The sequence below is a fragment of the Nyctereutes procyonoides genome, unplaced genomic scaffold (assembly GCF_905146905.1).
Source record: "Nyctereutes procyonoides isolate TBG_1078 unplaced genomic scaffold, NYPRO_anot_genome, whole genome shotgun sequence".
Taxonomy (NCBI): domain Eukaryota; kingdom Metazoa; phylum Chordata; class Mammalia; order Carnivora; family Canidae; genus Nyctereutes; species Nyctereutes procyonoides.
In genome coordinates, this window is record NW_026575125.1 from 37,752,402 (window position 1) to 37,774,248 (window position 21,847).

The window sequence follows — 21,847 nt, forward strand, 5'->3', positions numbered from 1 at the left end:
CAGAATCACCCAGCCACCCGCACCACCCCCCCAACCCCTGCCCATTTCCGTGAATTAGAAATGCCAAGGACCTTCTGTGAAGGACGAGGCTAAAACCACAAACTAGGGATACCTGGGTGGTTCAGTGGTTGAGCATCTGCCTTTGGCTCAGGTCATGATCCCAGAGTACTGGGATCAAGTCCCTGCTCAGCGGGGAGCCTGCTTCTCCCTCTGCCTATGTCTCTGCCTCTCTGTGTCTCTCATGTATAAATAAATACAATCTTTTAAAAAAAAAACACACAAACTAATTGCTGAGATTCAAAGTTACTGAAACCCATTTTGGTGGTTAGAGGTGTTTCTAGCTAGGACCTGGTGATAGAAAAGATAGCCAATCTTTTTTTTTTTTTAAGATTTTATTTATTTATTCATGAGAGCCACAGAGAGAGAGGCAGAGACATAGGCAGAGGGAGAAGCAGGCTCCCTACGGGGAGCCTGATGTGGGACTTGATCCCCAGATCCTGGGATCACGCCCTGAGCTGAGGGCAGATGCTCAAGGCTGAGCCATCCAGGAATCCCTGGCCACGTCTTGATAACAAAATCTTCCTACAAGTTGTGAAGATCACTCGCATAGGACAGTGGCTCCTATGCCAGCATCTCCAGTGCTGAGGGGGCATATAGTTATGGGTTGGCAGATAAGCTGAAGCAGGAATCTGCCCCAAAGCTCCTCCTGCTTGTGGAATCTGACCCAGGGAAGTGCCTGTCGGTGAAGGCCTTAAGTAACAAAGCTCGCTAAGTAACAAAGCCCTCGTAGATAAAGGACTGTAACTTGGAGACCCATGCAAGACTGAGATAGTCTGTAATTGTGGGCAACTTGGGAAGTAACTAGCCCCACATGAAGCACCTCAATCATCAAAGGTCACTTGATAGAGACAGAATCGAAATGCAAGGCAAGACAAGTGGTACCCCTTGGAGTTGTGGGCAGCTTCTCTGCTTTTCTCTTCTTCAAAGCCTAGCAATCAGGACGGACCCTTAGGGCTGAGTCAAGCATTATTCTTGGCTTAATATAAAAAGGAGGACCTGGAGAGAAAAGCTGAGCTCTGCTCATATGACTATAGGAAGACAAAAGAAACTCAGGGCTTTGTATCTTGGGATGTTATCTTTCCCTGAACCTACTGTGATTTGGGAACATTAATATATAAAGCCATGTTTTCACATCCCAGTAAGAACCCCCGAGGGCCAATTTCTCTAATTTGTTTTTAAATGGCCTGTCCTATGTGAATACACAATTGTACAAGTCACAGTCATCAGTAATATTTCTCTGAATCTGATGCCCACACCTGCTCCAACACGATCTTCCAGCTTGGGTGGTGGTAGAGGCGGGGAGGCACCATTTCTGGGAATCCCCAGGGACACCTCCCCTGAGCTTTTAAGTATATTTCTCTGCCATTCCATGGTGTCCGCCATTTCTCTTTCCTCCTGCTGCGTGCTTCCCAGTAGCTGAGATGTCACCGCACTTAGGCTCTCGAAAGGCACTAACCCTTCAGTTTATAAAACCTGCCATTATAGGTGAGGCCCTTGACATAATGTTGGAGCTTAGTAAGTTATACAGAGCTCCTGCTCCAGCACAGATGGGCTAGATTTTCCTCAGAAGTGGAGACAATTAACACACACACACACACACACACACACACACACACCACCGTCATATCTCTGGGTGTTCAAGGTTATCCTGGAAATAAACGTAAATTAACTCCTGAGTCGCAGATATTGGAGTGTGACCATTCTCTCCATTCTGGCTTGTAGCCTCTCACCCCGAGATTCAGGTGCTGGTCACTGAGAGCTATCCCAAAGGATCAATAGAGTGGGAGGATCAAAATCAACCCAACCATTGAAGCCAGGGGCGTTGTTCCTCAGAAGGATAGTTGAGACCATCTGGTTTGTTCTGAGGAGTTATTTCTCAAAAGACTTCTAGGCCCCTCACAAAAGAAGAAACCTGGTGACCCTGAGCCCTACTGAGCGAAGGCATGAAGCTCATGGAGAGATCGTTACTACACGTGCAGAGAGCATGTTGTCCCTTATTTAGTGAAATGCAGTGGCGGGCTGCTGAGCAGTGAAAACTGAGGGCCAAGTGTTCCACACTTGACAGCTGGGGTCAGATGTCACTACTTCTCCTGAGCATTCAGACCACATCCTTTTCTATCTGTTGTCTGCATGCCACTAACCTGTGATGAGGCAGAGAGACAGGGCAGTGCCTTCCTTCCAGGTGATGAGTAGATTGTGCGCACATGAACTAAGATGGGAAGGTGGCCAATATGCTGAAGGAATGGTAGGCTGGTGAAGCCTAATGACATAAAATGATCCTGTAAGCAAAATGTGGAAGAATTTGCCTAAGCTATGTCACTTGTGGCTAATGGTGGCTATCAAACTTTGATTCGGTATTTTTTATTATTCATAGGATTCCTGTATGGAATGTGTGGAAGAATTTGCCTAAGCAATGTTGCTTGCATGGTATCTGGATGGCTCAGTGATTGAGTGTCCACCTTTGGCTCAGGTCATGATCCTGGGGTCCTGGAATCAAGCTCTGTGTCAGGCTCCTGACAGGGAGCCTGCTTCTCCCTCTGCCTCTGTCTCTCGTGAATAAATAAATAAAATCTTAAAAAAAAAAAAAACAATGTCACTTGTGGCCAAATGGTGGCTATCAAATTTCAATTTGATATTTTTTCAAATTATTTACAGGATTCTTAACCAAACAGTCTTGTTTGTAATCAGTGTCCTAGAACCGTATCTAGTACCTAGAGTAAGCATTAAATGCCAATTATTTTTAAATGTCAATTTTGATGAATGCTTGTTTCTATGATTTCCCAATGCAATGCTGATGGAAAGAGAACCCTATGCTCTGACCTCGAACAGCTTTGTCTCTCACGCCTTGTCAGAGAAGACCAAATTATAAAACAATGCAAGAAGTGCTGCTGGAGAGGCAGGCATGGTATTTTTCGGGCACAGAGATGAACCTCTCTATCATTGCTTGGCCTGGTGGAGTCCAGTAGGGCAGCATGGATGAAGGGATGTCAAAGCTAAACACTGAAGAGTAGACAGCCTTTCACCAGGCACAACAAAAGGACATCCTCGGAAGAAAGAACACATGCAAAAGCAGACCAGGCATGAGAGACAGGGCAGAGCTGCTTGATCAGAAAACTAGTCTGACCTTAATGCCAGAGTTTTGTTTCCTCAGGCTCTGCTTTGGAGGGACCGAGGCTAAGGTCTGTGAGTAGGTAAAAAGGAAGTGAAAACCAGGAGCACCAGCTGGCTCAATCCATAGAACATATGACTCTGGACCTTGCGGTCATGAGTTTGAGCCCCACACTGAGCACAGAGATTACTTTAAAGATGAAAGAAAGAAAGAAAAAGAAAGAAAGAAGAAAGAAAGAAAGAAAGAAAGAAAGAAAGAAAGAAAGGAAAGAAAGAAAGAAAGAAAGAAAGAAAGAAAGAAAGAAAAAAGAAAGAGAAGAAAGAAAGAAAGAAAGAAAGAAAGAAAGAAAGAAAGAAAGAAAGAAAGAAAATCACACTGCTAAGGGCCAAGCGATGATGTTCCTATCAGCACATAAACACTGCTCACAGAATTATCCTCAATATCCAGGCAAGTTGGTTGTGACAGCATTTGAAACATGGCAGGAACAAGGCCACTCTACAACACACACACACACGCACGCACACTGTAAGTTAACATTCCCTTTTCTGACTACTGTGAATGATGCTTCTTGGCAATGACAACCCTAGCCTCTCTTTAATCCTCCCAAGTCCTAAATAAAAATTAGGAAAAATAATTACTGAATTAACCCTGCTGCCTAATGACATCCACATTAGAACTGATCCCCACTTTTTTAAATCCTCCTCAGGATCAACCAACACAACACCCAAGCCCTATAAGAAGCCCCTCTCTCTTCCTTGTTACTAAGAGGTCCCTGGCATGTACTCTCCCTTATTCCAACAAGCAAGCTAAATAGACCTATCTTCTATTATCATTATTACAGGTGTACTCCTCGTTGTGTTTGGTCATGGGTTTCAACAGCAGCTTATTTGGAGGTGCTGTCCAGGAAGCAGGAATGTGGGACAAGAGATGGGTGCCAGGGTGACAGAAGGAGGGCAATTAAATATGAGGACATGTTATCAAGTTGGGCACTCCTAAGAGGGACTGTTGGGAATCTGACTTCAGAACCTTCTTTAGAAACTTATGAAATGTGTCTGAGAATTACCTGCCTAGGGAAGAAAAGGAAGCACTTGCCCATTAGTTCCCATCCTCCTTTGATCAAGGGACATCCTACTGGTATTATTAATTCCCTTGAAGGACAAGAACCAGGGTCAGAAATGTCCCAGGGCAGAAAGCAAGGTAGATCCAGCATTTGTCCAGGGCCAGGGGCTGTTTGGTGGCCCCTGTGTAAAATGGCTAGAACCTTGTCAGAACTGGCCACCACAGCGGTCACTAGAACAACAGGTAGAGCCAAGAACGCTTGTAGAGATATCCAAAAGGTTTCTTGTTTTAAAATATTTTCTTTATTTATTTGGCAGAGAGAGAGAAAAGAGAGAGTGTGCACATGCATATGTGAGCATGAGCAGGGGGGAGGGACAGAGAGAGAGGGAGAAGTAGACTCCCCACTGAGCAGGGAGCCCATGGGGGCTCAATCCCAGGATCCTGGGATCATGACCTGAGCTGAAGGCAGACACTTAAACAACTGAGCCACCCAGGCGCCCCCAAGAGGTTTCTTTTATGCCAAACTTCAATTCTATGAGGAGTAGTGTTACCAAATTGTCAAAGATAGTGCTGAAGGGTTGTAAATATGCCACTCCAAAATATGTCTCTTTGGTATAAGGATTATGTTGGTTGGATTATTTTGAGAAAGATCAGACACAGGAGAAAATTTGAAAACTGAGTAAAAAGTTACCCTTTCCAAAGAGACATTTACATTTATAAGGGAAATCTCCATTTGCAAGGATGTCTCCCTTCTGTAACAACAGGAAAAGGCTAACTTTCTAGAAACTCTTACCAATGGAGAAGGCAAACTTCTATCTGTCTGACAACCTTCTCTTGTTTACTGTGCTTTGTCTGGTAACTTCCCATAACTGGCCTCCCACACACACACTTTTCTCGTGTCTTTAGTTGAAGATGGTAGTTAAGTCTGAATTCTTTGCCACCTCTTAGAGCTACTAATTTTTCCCTGGGTATCTCACATGTGTAGATATCAATAAACTTTTTGTTTCTCTCTTGTTAATTTTTTTTATCACAGCATTCTCAGCCAAGAACTCAGAAAATGGACGTTTTATCCCCTACACAGCAACGCAAAATTTCTAACAGAAACCCAGTCGTTAATGAAAATTAGCAAATAAGTTTATAAACTGAGCACCCAGCTCCAGTGAAAGAACAGAAATAAAAACCTAGGAGTCTCTGGGGGGAGGGGGACAGAGTTGCAGGAACACATGCAACATTAGCAAACAAGAATCTTCTTCAGGATGCCTGGGTGGCTCTGTGGTTGAGTGTCTGCCTTCACTCAGGTCATGATCCCGGGGTACTGAGATTGAGTCCCACATCAGGCTCCCCACAGGGAGCCTGCTTCTCCCTCTGCCTCTGTCTCTGCCCCTCTCTCTGGGTCTCACATGAATAAATAAATAATTTTTAAAAAATCCAAACAAACAAGGGCCTTCTTCCTGGACACTGTAAAATTCAGAGAAAGTTTGCAAAGAGGCAGGATGAGAGAAAATTGGGGTTATTCTTAGAAACTGATTTAGAAAGGAGTAAGTTTTTTTTTTTTCAAAAAAAGAAAAAAAAGGCTTGTTACTAGAAGATACAGCTGACCTCAGAAATAAGCAGATGTGTCTCCACCACCGGGAGACGGTTTTAGAAAGGATTCCCCTTGTTAGCTCAAGTTTATTCTTATTCCTAAGCACAAACCGCCTGGGGGATTTGGACATGGGTTGATTGCGGAATTGCATATGTTGAGAACCAGAGTAGCATAATAGTGGGGAATACAAACTTTGGAACCAGTCTGCCTATTTTGAAAGACCATGTTTATGACATTTAACTAGCTGCGCGCTAGTGAGCCATTTATTTAACCCCTCTAACTCGGTTATCCCTATCTGATGGATGAAGAAAAAAGGCCTATCCCACATAGCCACAGTCAGAATTACCTGACAGCATCTGAAAAGTGTTTAGCACAGTTCCTGGCACAGAATCATTCAAAAGATGTTTGCTTTCAACATTTTAAGATTGTCAGAGGAGTGATCAGAAATCTACCATGGACTCAAACATTAAGACTCAGAGCTTAACTTGCTCAGAAATTCTGTTCTGAAGATTAATAGCCTTTGCTTATTCTAATCTTGACAAGTTGTTTACACAAATGGCCAGAAATCCATAATTGTATTTACCTTCCGTGATTAAGACCCACCATCTTGAATCCTATGGAAAACAAGTTCCCAGTAAACAGGACTTTAAGATTGTAGTACAGTACTGGCCTCTGGTGGCAGCTAGCTCTGAAACAGGCAACTGAAAGACTTTCAATTGAATGCTTCAGGAAGTGAATTGGTCAACACACACCCGAAGCTCTCAGCAGTCTCCAGTTTCAGAACTGCTCCAAGTTCTAAAATATAAATCAGTCCTAAGCTTTCTATGGAAGGCAAATCCCAAATGACCAACAAACATGTAAAAAGATGATTATGGTCCCTAAAATTAAGGACATGAAAACAATGAGATATCCAACGGATTGTCAGATATTAAGAAGGCTGATACCAAACGGTGGCAAAAATGTGGAAAATGGAAACTCTCCAAAGCTACTGTCCAAATTTGAAGTGGTATTTTGCTATACCAATAGGAATTTAGCAATATCTAGTAAAAGTGAAGAAGTATGTGGCCTACAGCTCAGCAGTTCAAATTCAGCGGATAATATTCTAGATTGAAGGGTCTCAAGGAGACGTGTTAGAAGTATATTCATAGCAGCATTATTTTAACAGCAAAAGAAATTTAAAAATGAAAGGAAATATCCTAAATGTTTAGCAATAGGAGGATGGCTCATTTGTCATATGCACACACTTATATAGCAGAGCAAAGAAAAACAGAATGAGGGGCACCTGGGTGGCTCAGTGGCTAAGTGTCTGTCTTGGGTTCAGGTTGTGATCTTGGGATCCCCGCAGCGAGCCTGCTTCTCCATCTGCTTATGTCTCTGCCTCTCTCTGTGTGTCTCTCATGAATAAATAAATAAAATATTTTTTTAAAAAAAGAAAAACAGAATGAATGAGAGCTACATGTATCAACATGGGTGAATCTTTAAAGTAACAGCATAAAAGAAGCAAAACTCGGGGGTCCCGGGTGGCTCAGTGGTTTAGTGCCGCCTTCGGCTCAGAGCATGATCCTGGAGACCCGGGATTGAGTCCCACATGGGGCTCCCTGCATGTAGCCTGCTTCTCCCTCTACCTGTGTCTCTGCCTCTCTCTCTCTCTCTCTCTCTCTCTCTCTCTCTCTCTGTCTCTCATGAATAAATAAATAAAATCTTTTTAAAAAAAGAACCCTGAGAGTCCTCAAAACTTTCAAAAAAAAAAAAAGCAAAACTCAGGATGACACATATAGTATACTGTTTATGAATATAAAAGCACAATGTACATATTGTTTTTTTGGAAAACTAAATATGTAATAAAATAATAAAATCATACAATGGAAAAAAAACAACTTTGGCACAGGGATTGCCTTTGGGGAGGGAGGAAAGAGAATGGGATTGGGGAAGAGGAATGTAACTCCATCTGCAATGCTTCATTTCTCGAAATTGCTTATTTTCTCTGGCATTTTTATATAAATCAGTGTTTACTACATTCTCTATTTTGTGCATATTTATATCTATACAGTGAAATATTACTTGGCCACAAAAAGGAAGGAAATTCTGACACTTGCTACAACATGGATGAACCTTGAGAACATTATGTTAAGTTGCAGGAAAAAGCCAGTCACTAAAGGACAAATACCCTAGGATTCTACTTACATGAGGTCCCTAGAGTAGTTGAATTCACAGAAGCAGAAAGTTGAATGGTGGTTGCCAGGGGACAGGGCAAGGAGGAAATGGGAAAATGGACACTGCACTTCTGTTTGCGAAGACGAGCAAGCTCTGGAGATGGGTGGTGGCGATGGTTGCCCAGCAATCTGAATGTACTTAATGCCATTGACTTGCACGTACACTTTATTTCATTTTTTGAGAGAGAGAGTAGGGGTGGGGTGGGAAGAAGTAGAGAGAAAATCTTAAGGAGGTTCCACATTCAGTGCAGAGCCCAACCCAGGGCTCTGGGATCATGACATGAGCCAAAATCAAGAGTCGGGCACTCAACCCACTGAGCCTCCCAGGAGTCCCCGTATGTACACTGTAAAAACGATTAAGATGGTAAGTTTTATGTTATGTATATTTTATTATAACAACAATTTTTTAAAACCTATAAGCCAGTTCCTGCCCTTTTGGGTGACTCAAGTGTAGCAGAGAAGTATGCTCTATTCAGGCTTACAGTCATTAATAAAGATGTCAGTCAGGGAAGAGGTGAGAGGATGGCTGTAGCTAACATCTCAGCCTTTCATTAAAGCTATACTAGTAAGATTTTTTTTTTTAAATCAAGATTTGGGGTTACCATAACTCAAGACCAGAACAATTTTATTTTACTGCTCCTTGAAATACTAGCTTTTCCTGCCCTCTCACCAAAAACAGATGAGGGCCCACCAGGGCCTGCTGGTTTTTAAACAAGGTCTAGTTTTCATTCCCCCTAAATCCCACCCTCAGCAACAGAGGTGTGACTACAATTCTTAGAAGAGTCTCGGTTGTGGTGACAGGACACCAGAAGATGGCAGCAAAAGCTCAGCTAGTGGGAAAATCCTTTTTCCAGAGGCCCAGGAGAACGGGGAGAAGTCAGGATCTGGCTTCGATGCCACCCCAATTCTGGACTGAGCTTCCTGGGGCCAAGAGAATCACACCAGGCACTAGGCCATCCAAATCCAACCATTCAAGAAAGGACTCTTACGAAGTGAAAAGAAGACTAGGGAAAGATAAAGGAGAACGTGATCAGCGAAACTCATCAAACTTCTAGGTCCTTGGCTTGGGGACCCAAAGCTGGGTGACCGAATCTCTTCCCTTGAAGCATTCAGTCTAGTGTGAGGTGTAAACCACATGTATTCACATGAGGAAAAACAAAAGGTTCAAGGTATTCGGAATGTCACCCGGGCAGGGTATTTTCCAGATCCCTTCTCCTTACTATTCTCCACCCCCAAGAAACTGCTGTGTATAGAACGGAAGTCAGAGGACACTGGAATCTGTGAATACAGTGAGGAGATCGGAAGGGAAAACGGGGGGCGGGGTGTGCCATTGGCTTTTGAGCCCATGCTTCTCTCCTGCCAGGCTGCCCTGGGCTTGTCCCGTGAAGAAGGTCATGGTTCCTCTCACAGGACCTGCCCTACAGGATTCACTCTGGTTCTGGTTTCGCCTAATGGCTTCATTCCCTCAGCTCTTCTGATCTGGTGAAAGTAATAGCAGCTTCTTGTTGGCTTCCTGCGCTATCTCTTCAAGTCCTCTTCACTCCACCTATATTTTAATTAAACCTTTTATAAATCAACCCTCCTTCAATGATCCTAACGTGTTTGCCTTGCCTTTTCCTGTTGAGACCTAGCCAGGCCCAAAACCTGGCTAAATCACATTCCTCCTCCACGACTGAGCTCAAAGATGAGAAATAGCAGAAGGAGTTTACATGGAATTCCTACCAGTTTTCTGCCAAGTTGTTCTCTGAGGGCGCCGGGGAGGTGTGCTGCTCACATCTCCCTTCAAGAGAACCTATGGTGGGGAGCAGTTGACTTGACAGTTTCCTGCTGGATCCACCACAGAATTCCCAGTAGCTCAGGCCTCTTTCTTGAGCTATTCCCCCACCAAGCACAGTAGCAACAGAAGAGCCCCGCCATTTTGGCCCAAGGCAAGACGCCTAATGGACAACTTTTGCTCTGTTACTCTGATTAGCCTAACCAAACCTTTCTCAGTTTGCTGCAGTCTGAGGCTCTTCCTCCAATCTTTCCTTTATATTCCTTTGCAGGCATCAGATCTGCATTGTTGTCTGAAGTATATCCTCCTCCTCTACTCCTGGCTCCTTTCCACTTCATCCCTCACATGCATCTTTCTGGATAAATCCCTTCTTGATTTCTGCCTCTCTAGAAACCTCAATCAACTTATTATCCAAGGAAATTCTATTCAAGGAAGTAATAATACCAGAACCAAGACTAGCAAGAGCTCATGAGACATCCTCAAATGTTAAGCAAGATTTAAAACATTATGGCTTGCCATTAATTGATGGTAAATGAGCAGCTTAATTACCAGAGTGTGTTCCTATTCAATATTGGATAGGGAAAAATAAGAACTTACATATATTATTTTTTTAAAATATCACTTTCAGGGGTACCTGGGTGGCTCAGTGGTTGAGCATCTGCCTTTGGCTCGGGTCATGATACTGGGGTCCTGGGACTGAGTCCCACATCAGGCTCCCTGCAGGGAGCCTGCTTCTCCCTCTGCCCATGTCTCTGCTTCTTTCTATGTGTCTCTCATTAATTAATTAAATAATTAATAAAATAAAATACCACCTTCATGGGTGGCTAGGTGGCTCAGTCTGTTAAGCGCTTGACTCCTGATCTCAGCTCTGGTCTTGATCTCGGGGTAGTGAATTCAAGCCCCATGTTGGGCTCCATGCTGGGCGTGGAGCCTACTTTAAAAAAAATATCACCTCCATTACCAGGAAAAGATACATTTTCCTAGATAGATTTTCCTGGCACATGGTCAATATTGTCAATAATGCTGTGCTGCTACCCAAGCAAATTATCTGCAAGTTCAATGTACAGCAAATAATTTTCATGACGCTGGTATTGTGACTGAGGATAAAACAAGGTTAAATTTGTTGGTACTCAAAGTGACAATCTGTTCCAGCACTATATTTGCTATTTAAACCAGTGAGATAAATTCTGTTTTTGAAATCTGAACCTTTAAAGAAACCAAAGGAAGTTTCTCAGATCTTCCAGTAGCATTCATCCCACATGAATCAGAACAAGTAGTAAGTGAAGTTTCTCATCCATGTGACAATTTTGCCTACCTTAAATTAAGAAGTTTCCATCATATAAGAAGATGGCTCAGTTATCAGAATAAATTTACTTCCAGGCTTGGGGTACAGGCACACAGGACTAGAAACACCAGAGATCAGGCTACACTTCTAAGGTACCCAGTCATGTCTGTAGGACCCTCACACACCTGCTCTCCTGTCTGTTCCCTATGTGCCCAGTCATTGAACCACAGTCTCTATCAATCACTTCTTTGATTTAAAAAAGGACTTGGAGGGGGCACCTGGGTGGCTCAGTTAGCTAAGCATCTGCCTTCAGCTCAGGTCACAATCTCATGGTCCTGGAATGGAGCCCTGCCTGGGGCTTCCTGCTCAGCGGGGAGTCTGCTTCTCCCTCTCTCTCTGCTTATGCTCTTTCTCAAATAAAAAAAAAAAAAACTTAAAAAAAATAAAGAAGGGCTTGGAAAGACAGTCCTTAATTCTGGAGAAAGTTTTAAAAGCATTTAATCAAGCACACTCTCGGAACAACAAAGATGTTTCATATCCTTTCCCCTTAGGATTTGGAAAAAGAAAAAAAAAATAGAAAGGAAACAAAACCCCAGTGGGGAAAGGCCACAGAACAGGAAAGCATGGTATGAAAGACCTAGTCCAGGCAGACTGGAGGTAAACTGCAGCTTGGACCCTATCAGTCAGTGAGATGAATGAGAGCTGAAAGGCTTTTTCCAGGACCAAGACTACATAAGCAGGAAGTTTTGCTGCCCAGGGCAGAGAAGCAGATGTCAGGAAGATTTATATTTTAGAATGGTCTACTTTAGCAAATGAGTTGCAGTCAAACTGCAACTCGAGAATCTTAAATTAAGCAAAAAAGTCTTATTACCAACAGACTCGAAACACAGCCATTACTCTAATTCAGCATTGTTAACAATGAAAAACAAGGATGATTTTCTTTCTTTTTCCTTTATTTTTAATATTTTATTTAAATTCAATTTGCCAACACAAAAACAAGGATGACTGACTGGCAAATCATGTCTATTGAAGAAGAGGAAGAGACTGTCAGCTGTACTTGCTCTACTACTCCTCACCCACCCACCACCTCTTCTTACATTTCTGGGCTTGTAGAGGAACTGACCTCAAGAGCGTAAGAACCAAATGAAAGTGAACATCCACATTCTAGCAATTCTACTTCTAAGGATACTGACAGACATGGGAACATTTCTTAAAGTAATGAAAGAAAAATATACTATTAACCAGAATTCTATATACAGTGATAAAGTTCTTCAGGAATGAAAGCAAAAGGATCTTCTTACATGAAAGAAAACTAAAGATATTTGTCATTGGAAATCTACTCTAAAAGGATGGCTAAGGAAAGTTCTTCAAGACAAAAGGAAATGGTACAAGTATGAAACTTAGAAAATCATGAAGAATGAATGACAGAAAGGATAGAAATATAGGTTAAATACTCTCTTCCTGTTGGTTTTATTAAATTTCGTTTGATGGTTGAAGCAAACATCGTATTATCTGATGTGGTTTTCAATATATTTAAGACAGTTAGGGCAGCTCTGGTAGATCAGCGGTTTAGTGCCGCCTTCAGCCCAGGCGGTGATCCTGGAGACCCAGGATTGAGTCCCAGGTCAGGCTCCCTGCATGTAACCTGCTTCTCCCTCTGCCTGTGTCTCTGCCTCCCTCTCCCTCCCCCGCCGCCCCCCCCCCCCCGTGTATGTGTGTGTGTCTCATGAATGAATAAATAAAATCTTTTTTAAAAAATAAATAAATAAATAATACAGTTATATTATAAAGGAGGAAGGCAAAGAATAAAATGGAGGTAAGTTTTCTACATTTCACTTGGAGAGTAAAAATGTCAACATCAGTACATTGTGAGCTGAGCCTGTGATCCATTCATAGTCCAACACTCAACAAGGACCATTCCAAGTGCTAGAGGTACAGCACTGAACAAAGTACTCCATCTCTGCCTTTACTCAGTTCACTTTTCAACTGTTGAGTTCACTTTATCTTTGGATGCTTTTCTCCATCCATGGTGTGAGATAAACACATATGTGGCCTTTACCTCGGTTCATTGAAGAGGGCTCCTAAAACCCTTGCCATTTCCTGAGAGGAGTGTCTTTTGTTATTCACAATGAGTGCATTCAACTAAAAGTGAGTTTAAGCTAATTAGGTTACTATTGGTGGGCTCCTAAATAACTTCAGGATGGAGGGGCTGGTTGCCAAGGGAACCAACCATGTGATGAGAGGTTTGAAACTTATGTCCCCATCCCCTGGTCCCCCAAGGAAGGTAGAGAGGGTGGAGATTGTGTTCAGTCACCTATGGCCAAAGGTTTAATAAGTCATAGCTACATAATGAAACCTCTATGAGAACTACAAAATAATGGAATTCAGAGAACTTCAAGGTTACTGAACACCCTGAAGTACCAGAAGGGGTGACACACCAGAGAAGATGTGGAAACTCTGTGCCCCACTCCCCACACTTTGTCCTATGCATCAATTTTATTTGTTCTGGAGTTGTCTCCTTTATATTAAACTGGTAATAGTATAGTAAGTAAAGCATTTTCCTGAGTTCTGTTAAGTAGTTCTAGCCAATTATCAAACCTGAATGAAGGTTGGGGGAACCCCTGAATTTGAAGCTAGCTAGGCAGAAATGTGGACAGCCTGCATACTCCATCTACAGCTGCTATCTGAAGTGGAAGCAGTCTTTTGAGACTGAGCCCTTAATCATTGAAGTCCGACCCTAACTCCAAGAGTTAGTAACAGAATTGATTGGGTACCTGAGTGCCTCAGTCGGTTAAACATCCAACTCTTGGTTTCAGCTCAGGTCATGATCTCAGGGTCATGAGCTCAGGCTGCACCATTAGGCTCCACACTGAGCAGGAGTCTGCCTGAGATTCTCTTTCTTCCTCTCCCTCTGCCCCTACCCACCTTCTCAAGTAACTAAATAAATCTCTTTAAAAAAAGAGTATCGGAAGTGAATTCAATTGTTGGACACCCAGTTGGTGTTGGAGAACTGAAGAACTGAAGTTTTAAAACATACCCTATATGGTACTGGGGAGAAAAAATTCTCTCCATCTGCAGGTTACATTTTCGAATACACTGTTTCTTAGTCTGATTAATTGAAAAAATAAGAAGGAGAAGGTTTATAGAAGTATTCAACTGGGAGGTCAGAGTTAGAATGGGTTACAACTGATGCCCATACCATGAGAGAACCACTGGCTAGGACCCTCTTGACTATGTGAGAGACTTAACTCTTGAGTATTCAAAAGTTTTGGTCCAGACTTCCACCACGGCCAAAATGGAGTAACAAGGACTGTATTTATCCTCCAAGCTCAAACAAACAAACAAAAAAAAAAACTGAGCGGGGAGTCCAGGGAGACCAAGGAAGCTAGAGTTTGTAGACAGAGTAACATAGAGGAGAGAGCTTCAGAGAGTACCTTGAATATTCAGTACCATCTGAAAGGAGTACCTTGTGCTCACACAGGGCCAAAAATATTGCCTGACTCCACCTACTAGATTGGAAAAAGTAACAATGTACAGGGCACTGGAAAAGCATACTCAGGAAGATCTTAAAATCTTGCCTTAGTAATGGAGAATAATTAGCCCAGGCTGAATAGTCCTCCAGAACCTCATAACAAATCATAAAAGCAAGACCAGAAAAGATTAAATTGTTACCAAGTACCATAACTAGATCCTAGAATAAACCTGAAGAAGATCTGTAGTAATACAAAAATACTCAGCACCCAATGCAGTAAAATCAAAATGCCCAACATCTGATCAATAATTACCTGGCATGTGCAAGGAAGTGGGAAAATACAACTCATAATGAGGAAAATAAATCAAAATAGAGCCAGAATGATACAAATGCTAGAAGTGGTAAAAAGGACATTAAAAATTATTACATAACTCAATCCCATGTTCATAAGGTATAGACATGTAAGGCTGAAAAGGACCTAAATCAAGTTATAGAAATGAAATATAGGGATGCCTAGGTGACTCAGTCAGTTAAACATCCAGCTCTTGATTTCAGCTCAGGTCATGATCTCAGGGTCATGAGATCGAGTCATGATATTTTTTGTTTGTTTGGTTTTGTTACATCTTACATTATGCAGAAATATTTTTGTATAAATTGTTTAAAAGTTATTTATGCAAGGTTTGAATGCATACCTGTGTTTTTATTGTTTTGAGATTGCCAACTTCCCTGGTTTCCTTAAGGTAGGAGAGAACTTAACCTGTATTTCATCGACACAAATAATCCATCTACACATGTGCCCAGATATGGCAAAGCAGGTGAAGACCTTCCAATTAAAAGCATGTTTAACTGGAAGCTGAGAGCCTGCTTTGTCCATCAAGAATTACATAAGCATGTGGATAAATGTTATAGTCGAAGTAAGACACTCTGCCAAGTTTCCTCTGTATAGAATTTACCCATTTCTCAAAATTTAAAAATGAAGACTTCAGCCTTTGCAATCAGGAGGGTTTTGCGCCAGCATGAGCTCTTGTACTCTACACAGATCTAATTTATACAGTGGGTCAAGAAGTAGAATAAATGATCCAACATAGCCTTTCTTTTTCTTTTTTCTCTCCTTTGAAGTGAGTTGAGTTCTCGTTCAAGGTTTATAACATGGCTATTTCCTAGTTGAAAAGTTATGCCTTCATAAGTGCCATTGTTGTAAGGTGGTGTTTTCCTAGACTTTCCCTGACGCGGTTTTACCTTTGTTGAATTTGTATAAACAATTGTACAAAAAAAAAATGCTGGGCATGGAGCCTGCTTAAGATTCTTTCTCTCTTTCTCCTTCTGCCCCTACCTACTATTCACACACATGCTCGCTCTCTCTCTCTCTCTCTCTCTCTCAAAAAATAAAATAAATTGAATTTAAATAAAAAGGAAATAAAATAAATTAAAAAACTATCCACAAAGAGTTTGGCAGTTTTCTAAGAAGTCAAACATATACATACCCTGTGATCCACTAACTCTACTCTTAAGTAGAAGAGATGAAAGCAGCTGTCTATACAAAGACACATGCATGAAGACAAAGCTGTTCACAACCGATTTATAGTAGGTAAGAACTGGAAAAACCTAAATCTCCATCAGTAGGTAAACAGATCAATAAATTGTGGTAGATTTATAAAGTGAAATGCTACTCAACAACAAAAAAGGAATGAGCTATTGATACACAACATATGAATCAACACATTACAATAATGTGTACCTCAAAGTAATTGTTCTGAGTAGCAGAAGCCAGTCCTGGTCACCTAAGACTACATAGTCTATGATTCCATTAATATAAAATTTTTGAAAAATCAAACTCTAAACCAGTATGACTTTATATTCATTACATCTTCAAAGTCCTGATTTCCAAATAAATGCAGTCAGAGGTACCAGGGATTAGGAGTTCAACATATCTTTCTGGTGGATAGACTTCAACCCACAACACCATCTGAATAAGCAAAAAGCATTTCAAGAAGATGTTTAGCATGATTCCATTAATTAAAGGAAGATGAGGCATAGATACTTGATGCCAAATTGTTGAGATTTATTTTAAATAGCAATCACGTCTATGTAATCATGACCTAAACTGAATCAACACATTTCAAAATGCAATTATAAATGCAATCTTGTTATCAGGAGCAGTATCATTGCAAGCCAAGGAAATGCAAACAATTGTCCAATTTCAGTCATTTTTTTTATGGTTTCAATGATGGTTTACCACCATCTACTTGCAGTGCCTGAGTGCCAAGAAAAAACAAAAGACTGTTCATTAATTCCTTTGATTCAGATTTGGTGGAGCTGTAGGCATTTACCATCTCACCCATTCCTTCACAGGCTCACAGTTTCTCATCTGCAAGCACCAAGCAGCACAGTGCATGGTAGCCTAAACAGGAAAACAGAAGCCACTTTAAGTATTTACAATAGATGGAATTTAACAGTGAACTGTCCACACAAATGATAGAGGAAATGAGAAGCAGAGTGGCTCTGGAGATAAGCAAAACCAGGAGCCAACCCTTACCCTAGAAGTTCAAGAGAAAGGGAGAAAGGAGGCAAATTCTCAGAGGCCAAGGTCAGCTGTCAGAAATTGAAACTACAGCCACTTAGGTCTCAGGAAAGCAGAGAAGGAGAGGGGAAAAATATCCTAATTTCCTGCTTCCCCCCACCTGCTAATCTCTGATTACTCACCAAGGTCTCCCATTGGCCAAACCTAGCCAGGAGCTAGGGTTCACAGAAGCCAAGAGAGTGCAGACTGCAGGGCTAAGGCAAAAAAATCTATGGGAGGGGCACCTGGCTGATTCAGGCAGTAGAGCCTGTGACTCCTGATCTCAGGGTCATGAGTTCAAGGCCCACACTGGGCGTGAAGGATACTTCAAAGAAGTCTATGGGAAATAATGCCAGGTCTTATGCATCTTCCTCCTAGATGTTGCTATGTAGAAGGAAAGCAATTCATATTTGTTGAACCCTGAAAACAAATATGCCTAGCTAATGAATTCATTAGGTGTTCAGTAACTAGAAATAGCAGTTTATTTTTTATATTTTTATTTATTCATGAAAGAGAGGCACAGACACAGGCAGAGAGAGAAGCAGGTTCCATGCAGGGAACCTGACGTGGGACTCGATACCAGGACTCCAGGATCATGTCCTGGGCTGAAGGTGGCACTAAACCACTGAGCCACCCAGGGATCCCCTAATTCTTCCTAGACTTTAAACTAGCTACAGCCTAGACATTTTTCACTTAGGTATATGGTAAGCCTTGCTTTGGAGGACTAGTTATTGTAAAGCATTGTTGTGAGTCAGATCCATTCACAATACCAACAGGCTAATTAGGTCACCTTCATGAGTTAGACTATTAATTACTACCCTTGGGACCTAGAGCTGTTTGGATTTTTTAAAAAATAGGTTATGATGCTTTTGTGGTGACCTTACAAATTTTTGCGCTCACACCCAATTTCACTTGGCATTGGAAGAGTGCTAAAACATAGTCGTAATTTTTAGTATCCTTGAACTCAAAATGACAAGCATTAAGAAAAATAACTACTAGGATCCTAGCAGGATGTTCATCCTACCAGTAATGGCCTTTACAATGTTGTATCAGTAGGAACAAGGTCAATGTAAAGAACATGGGTATAAAATGTGTATTTGTGACGCGCCTGGGTGGCTCAGTCAGTTAAGCATCTGCCTTCAACTCAGGTCATGATCTCAGGGTCCTGGAATTGAGCCCCGCATTGGGCTCCCTGCTCAGTGGGGAGCCTGCTTCTCCCTCTCTGTGCCTCCCCCCGGCTCAGCTCCTCCCTGCAATAAATAAATAAAATCTTTTTTAAAAATGTTTATTTGTGGGGCAGCCCAGGTGGCTCGGTGGTTTAGCGCTGCCTTTGGCCCAGGGTGTGATCCTGGAGACCCGGGATCGAGTCCCACATCGGGCTCCCTGCATGGAGCCTGCTTCTCCTTCTGCCTATGTCTCTGACTCTCTCTCTCTCTCTCATGAATAAATAAATAAAATCTTTAAAAAAAAGTTTATTTGTGGAACAAAGCTAATAGGTTCATTATTCTTCATTAAGAGAATGCTGGCTTCCCTAGTGTCAGACTCACCAATGTTTCAGACATGGCATTCCAGTCACAGCCCTGACACGGGATTCTCTGATCTCACAGCAGTGAAACAAGGGCTCAGTGCTGGTGGTCTACTCCTCTCTACCAGCATGATTAACATCAAAGGCAGCAGAGAGGTTTGGTCTCCGGTAATCTCAAAGAAGTCACAAAAACAGTCATGGAAAGCCCTAGATCAAAGTATAATCTCAGAACACCTGAAAGTTACATGTGGCTCCTTGCAAGGTGGCCACTGATTCATAAAGAGAGCACCGCGAGAGCTGCGGGGAAGGAAGCAGGAGGACTCAGTAGAGAGTCTCTCCCAGACAAAGGTTCTAGTGCTCATTCAGCGGCCTTTTCCTACGTGGGCTCAGGTGGCCCATTTAATCTTAACTACATAACTGTTTAAGCATCGTGCCTATGTGGCCATCACTCCCACATCTTTCAAGCCCACACTCAAATTTCTCCAGCTGAGTTACAAGTCATATTCACACCAAGGGGATGTGACAACACAGACACGGCCATAGCGTGGGTTCCAGAGGGTATCTGGAAAATGTAGTCTGGAGATCCCCGGGTGGCTCAGCGGTTTAGCGCCGCCTTCGGCCCAGGGCGTGATCCTGGAGTCCCAGGATCGAGTCCCACGTCAGGTTCTCTGCATGGAGCCTGCTTCTCCCTCTGCCTGTGTCCTTGCCTCTCTCTCTGTCTGTCTCTCATGAATAAATAAATAAAATCTTTTTTTAAAAAAGTAGTCAGACAGCCTCAGAAGATACTTTATTTTTTTAAGATTTTATTTACCTATTTGAAAGGGAGACAGAATGAGTGGGGGAGGGGCAGAGGGAGAGGAACAAGTAGACTCCCCACTGAGCAGGGAGCCCAACATGGGGCTCAATCCCAGGATCGAGCTGAGATCATGACCTGAGCTGAAGGCAGACACTGAACTGACTGAGTCACCCAGACACCTCCTCAGAAGCTACTTTAAGCAGTTGAGAAGGAATAATATTCCTTCAAATGATACACACAAAAGGCCCAACTCTGGCTTTCTGCTAATAAACATTTCCACATTCCCACAGACCTCAAGTAGCTTTCACGTACAAGGAGAGAGATGACTAAGTCGGCACCCCCTGCCTCTTAAGAGTTATTATGTCTAGTAGCTGAGACAGATGATTATATTATATTGAACTTAAATGCTAGCATACGAAGTGTTTACCAAGACAAAACAAATGTTTGGTGGTGCTCCCTGAAGCAGAGGGTACTCAGAGTGGCACTTGAAGTCTCTGCATGCCCTAAACAAAGCCAAGTAACAGGATAGGCTGCCAGGCATTACCTAGTACATACTGAGATATTAATAAGTCTTACTGAGCTATTCATGCTCCAGAACATAGTAGCTCAGGCTGTCACAGGAACCAGAACTTAAGTCAGCAAAGCAAGGAATTTAAGCAGTTAGTTTTCATGACACCTTGGAAGCATGAGGCAGGTTTCCTCAAAGCCCCATGGAGCTATATTTGTGGGACAACTACTCACTTTCAGCTGTTCCCTGCCTCTTGGGAAAGACAAAGTTCTACCCAAAGATTGGGCAAGTCCAAGGCTGCAACCAAGTGAATACAGGGTAGCCATCAAACGCCAAGTTGCTCTAGTGAAGAAGAATTGTACCAATGCCCATTTCCTGGTTTTGTCCCTATGCTAGAGTCACATAAGATGCTACCACTAGGGTAAGATGGTGAAGGACACATGAGACTTTGCTCTATTTTTGTAATTTCTAATGAATCTAGAATTACCTCAAAACATAACTTTTTATTGTTGTTGTTTTAATGAAGTAAAGGGTCTCAGACATCTCTCCCAAGGTCACAGAACCTTTGAAAACTTGTAATTAGATCCCAGGCCAGACAGAATAACTTATCTGATTAACTAGCCTTACAAATTAACACTGCCAAAGTGGGGTCACCGCCACCCACATGCTGAGGGCCCAAATAAGCAATCTTTTACAGTAGGTATTCTTTTTTTTAATTTTATTTATTTATTCATGATAGTCAGACAGAGAGAGAGAGAGAGGCAGAGACACAGGCAGAGGGAGAAGCAGGCTCCATGCACCGGGAGCCCGATGTGGGATTCGATCCCGGGTCTCCAGGATCGCACCCTGGGCCAAAGGCAGGCGCCAAACCGCTGTGCCACCCAGGGATCCCTACAGTAGGTATTCTTAATTTAAGGACCCAAAGTATTATCCATGGAATCCTCATTTGGGAAAGCATTCTGTTTTATTTTTATTAACTTCTAACTTAAATTTAGCACTCTTTTCAGCTAATTTACTCAAACCATTGCACCATTTGCAGAATCCATTAATTTCACAATAGAAATGAGCTATTTTCATTCCTTATCACTTTGTTGCAGATCTCAAATCTGTGTTTTCACCACCTCAAAATTATGACTATGGTAATTAGACTAGCCACCGGATGTCACATCATCACGGTCTTTGTGCCTACGGATATTAGTACAAGACAGCTGGGCAGTTGCCCAACACTGGGTCAGGCTGACTTTCAGATACTAAAGAACGAAGTAGAAAGCCATTTCATGGGTGACCAAGACTGCCATGTTGCTTTCCAGTACTCCCTATCTACAATTATTTTTCAATCCATACATGGAAGGTGGGGAGTCCTTCACATTCAGTTTTTGCAAAATTAACATACTCAACTGAAAACACAATTCCTGGGGAATGGAGCCTGGGTGACTCACTCAGTTAAGCAACTGACTGCTGCTTTCAGTTCACTTCAGGATCTCAGTGGCATGAGATCGAGCCCTGCATCGGGCTCTGTGCTTAGCTTGGAGTTTGCTTGGGACTCTTTCTCCCTCTCTCTCTGCCCTTCCCCACTGCACTCGCACATTATCTCTCTCTCTCTCAAATAAATAAGTAAATCTTAAAAAAAAAAAAAACCACACACACAACTCCCCACAATTCAGCAGGATTTTTCTAACAAACTAACAGACAGTACATTGACCACAAAGGTAGACCAGGCAAGTTCTAACACTAATCTGACCATAGAGGTAAATTTAATATATTTTAACAGTTGTTGTTAACAGATTATACATTGATATAGATCATGCATGGTGTAAATGTGGTGAATAACACTTGTTTTTCTTATACTCTTTTTCTGCACACGGTTTGTGTGTGTGCGTGTGTGTGTGTGTGTGTGCACT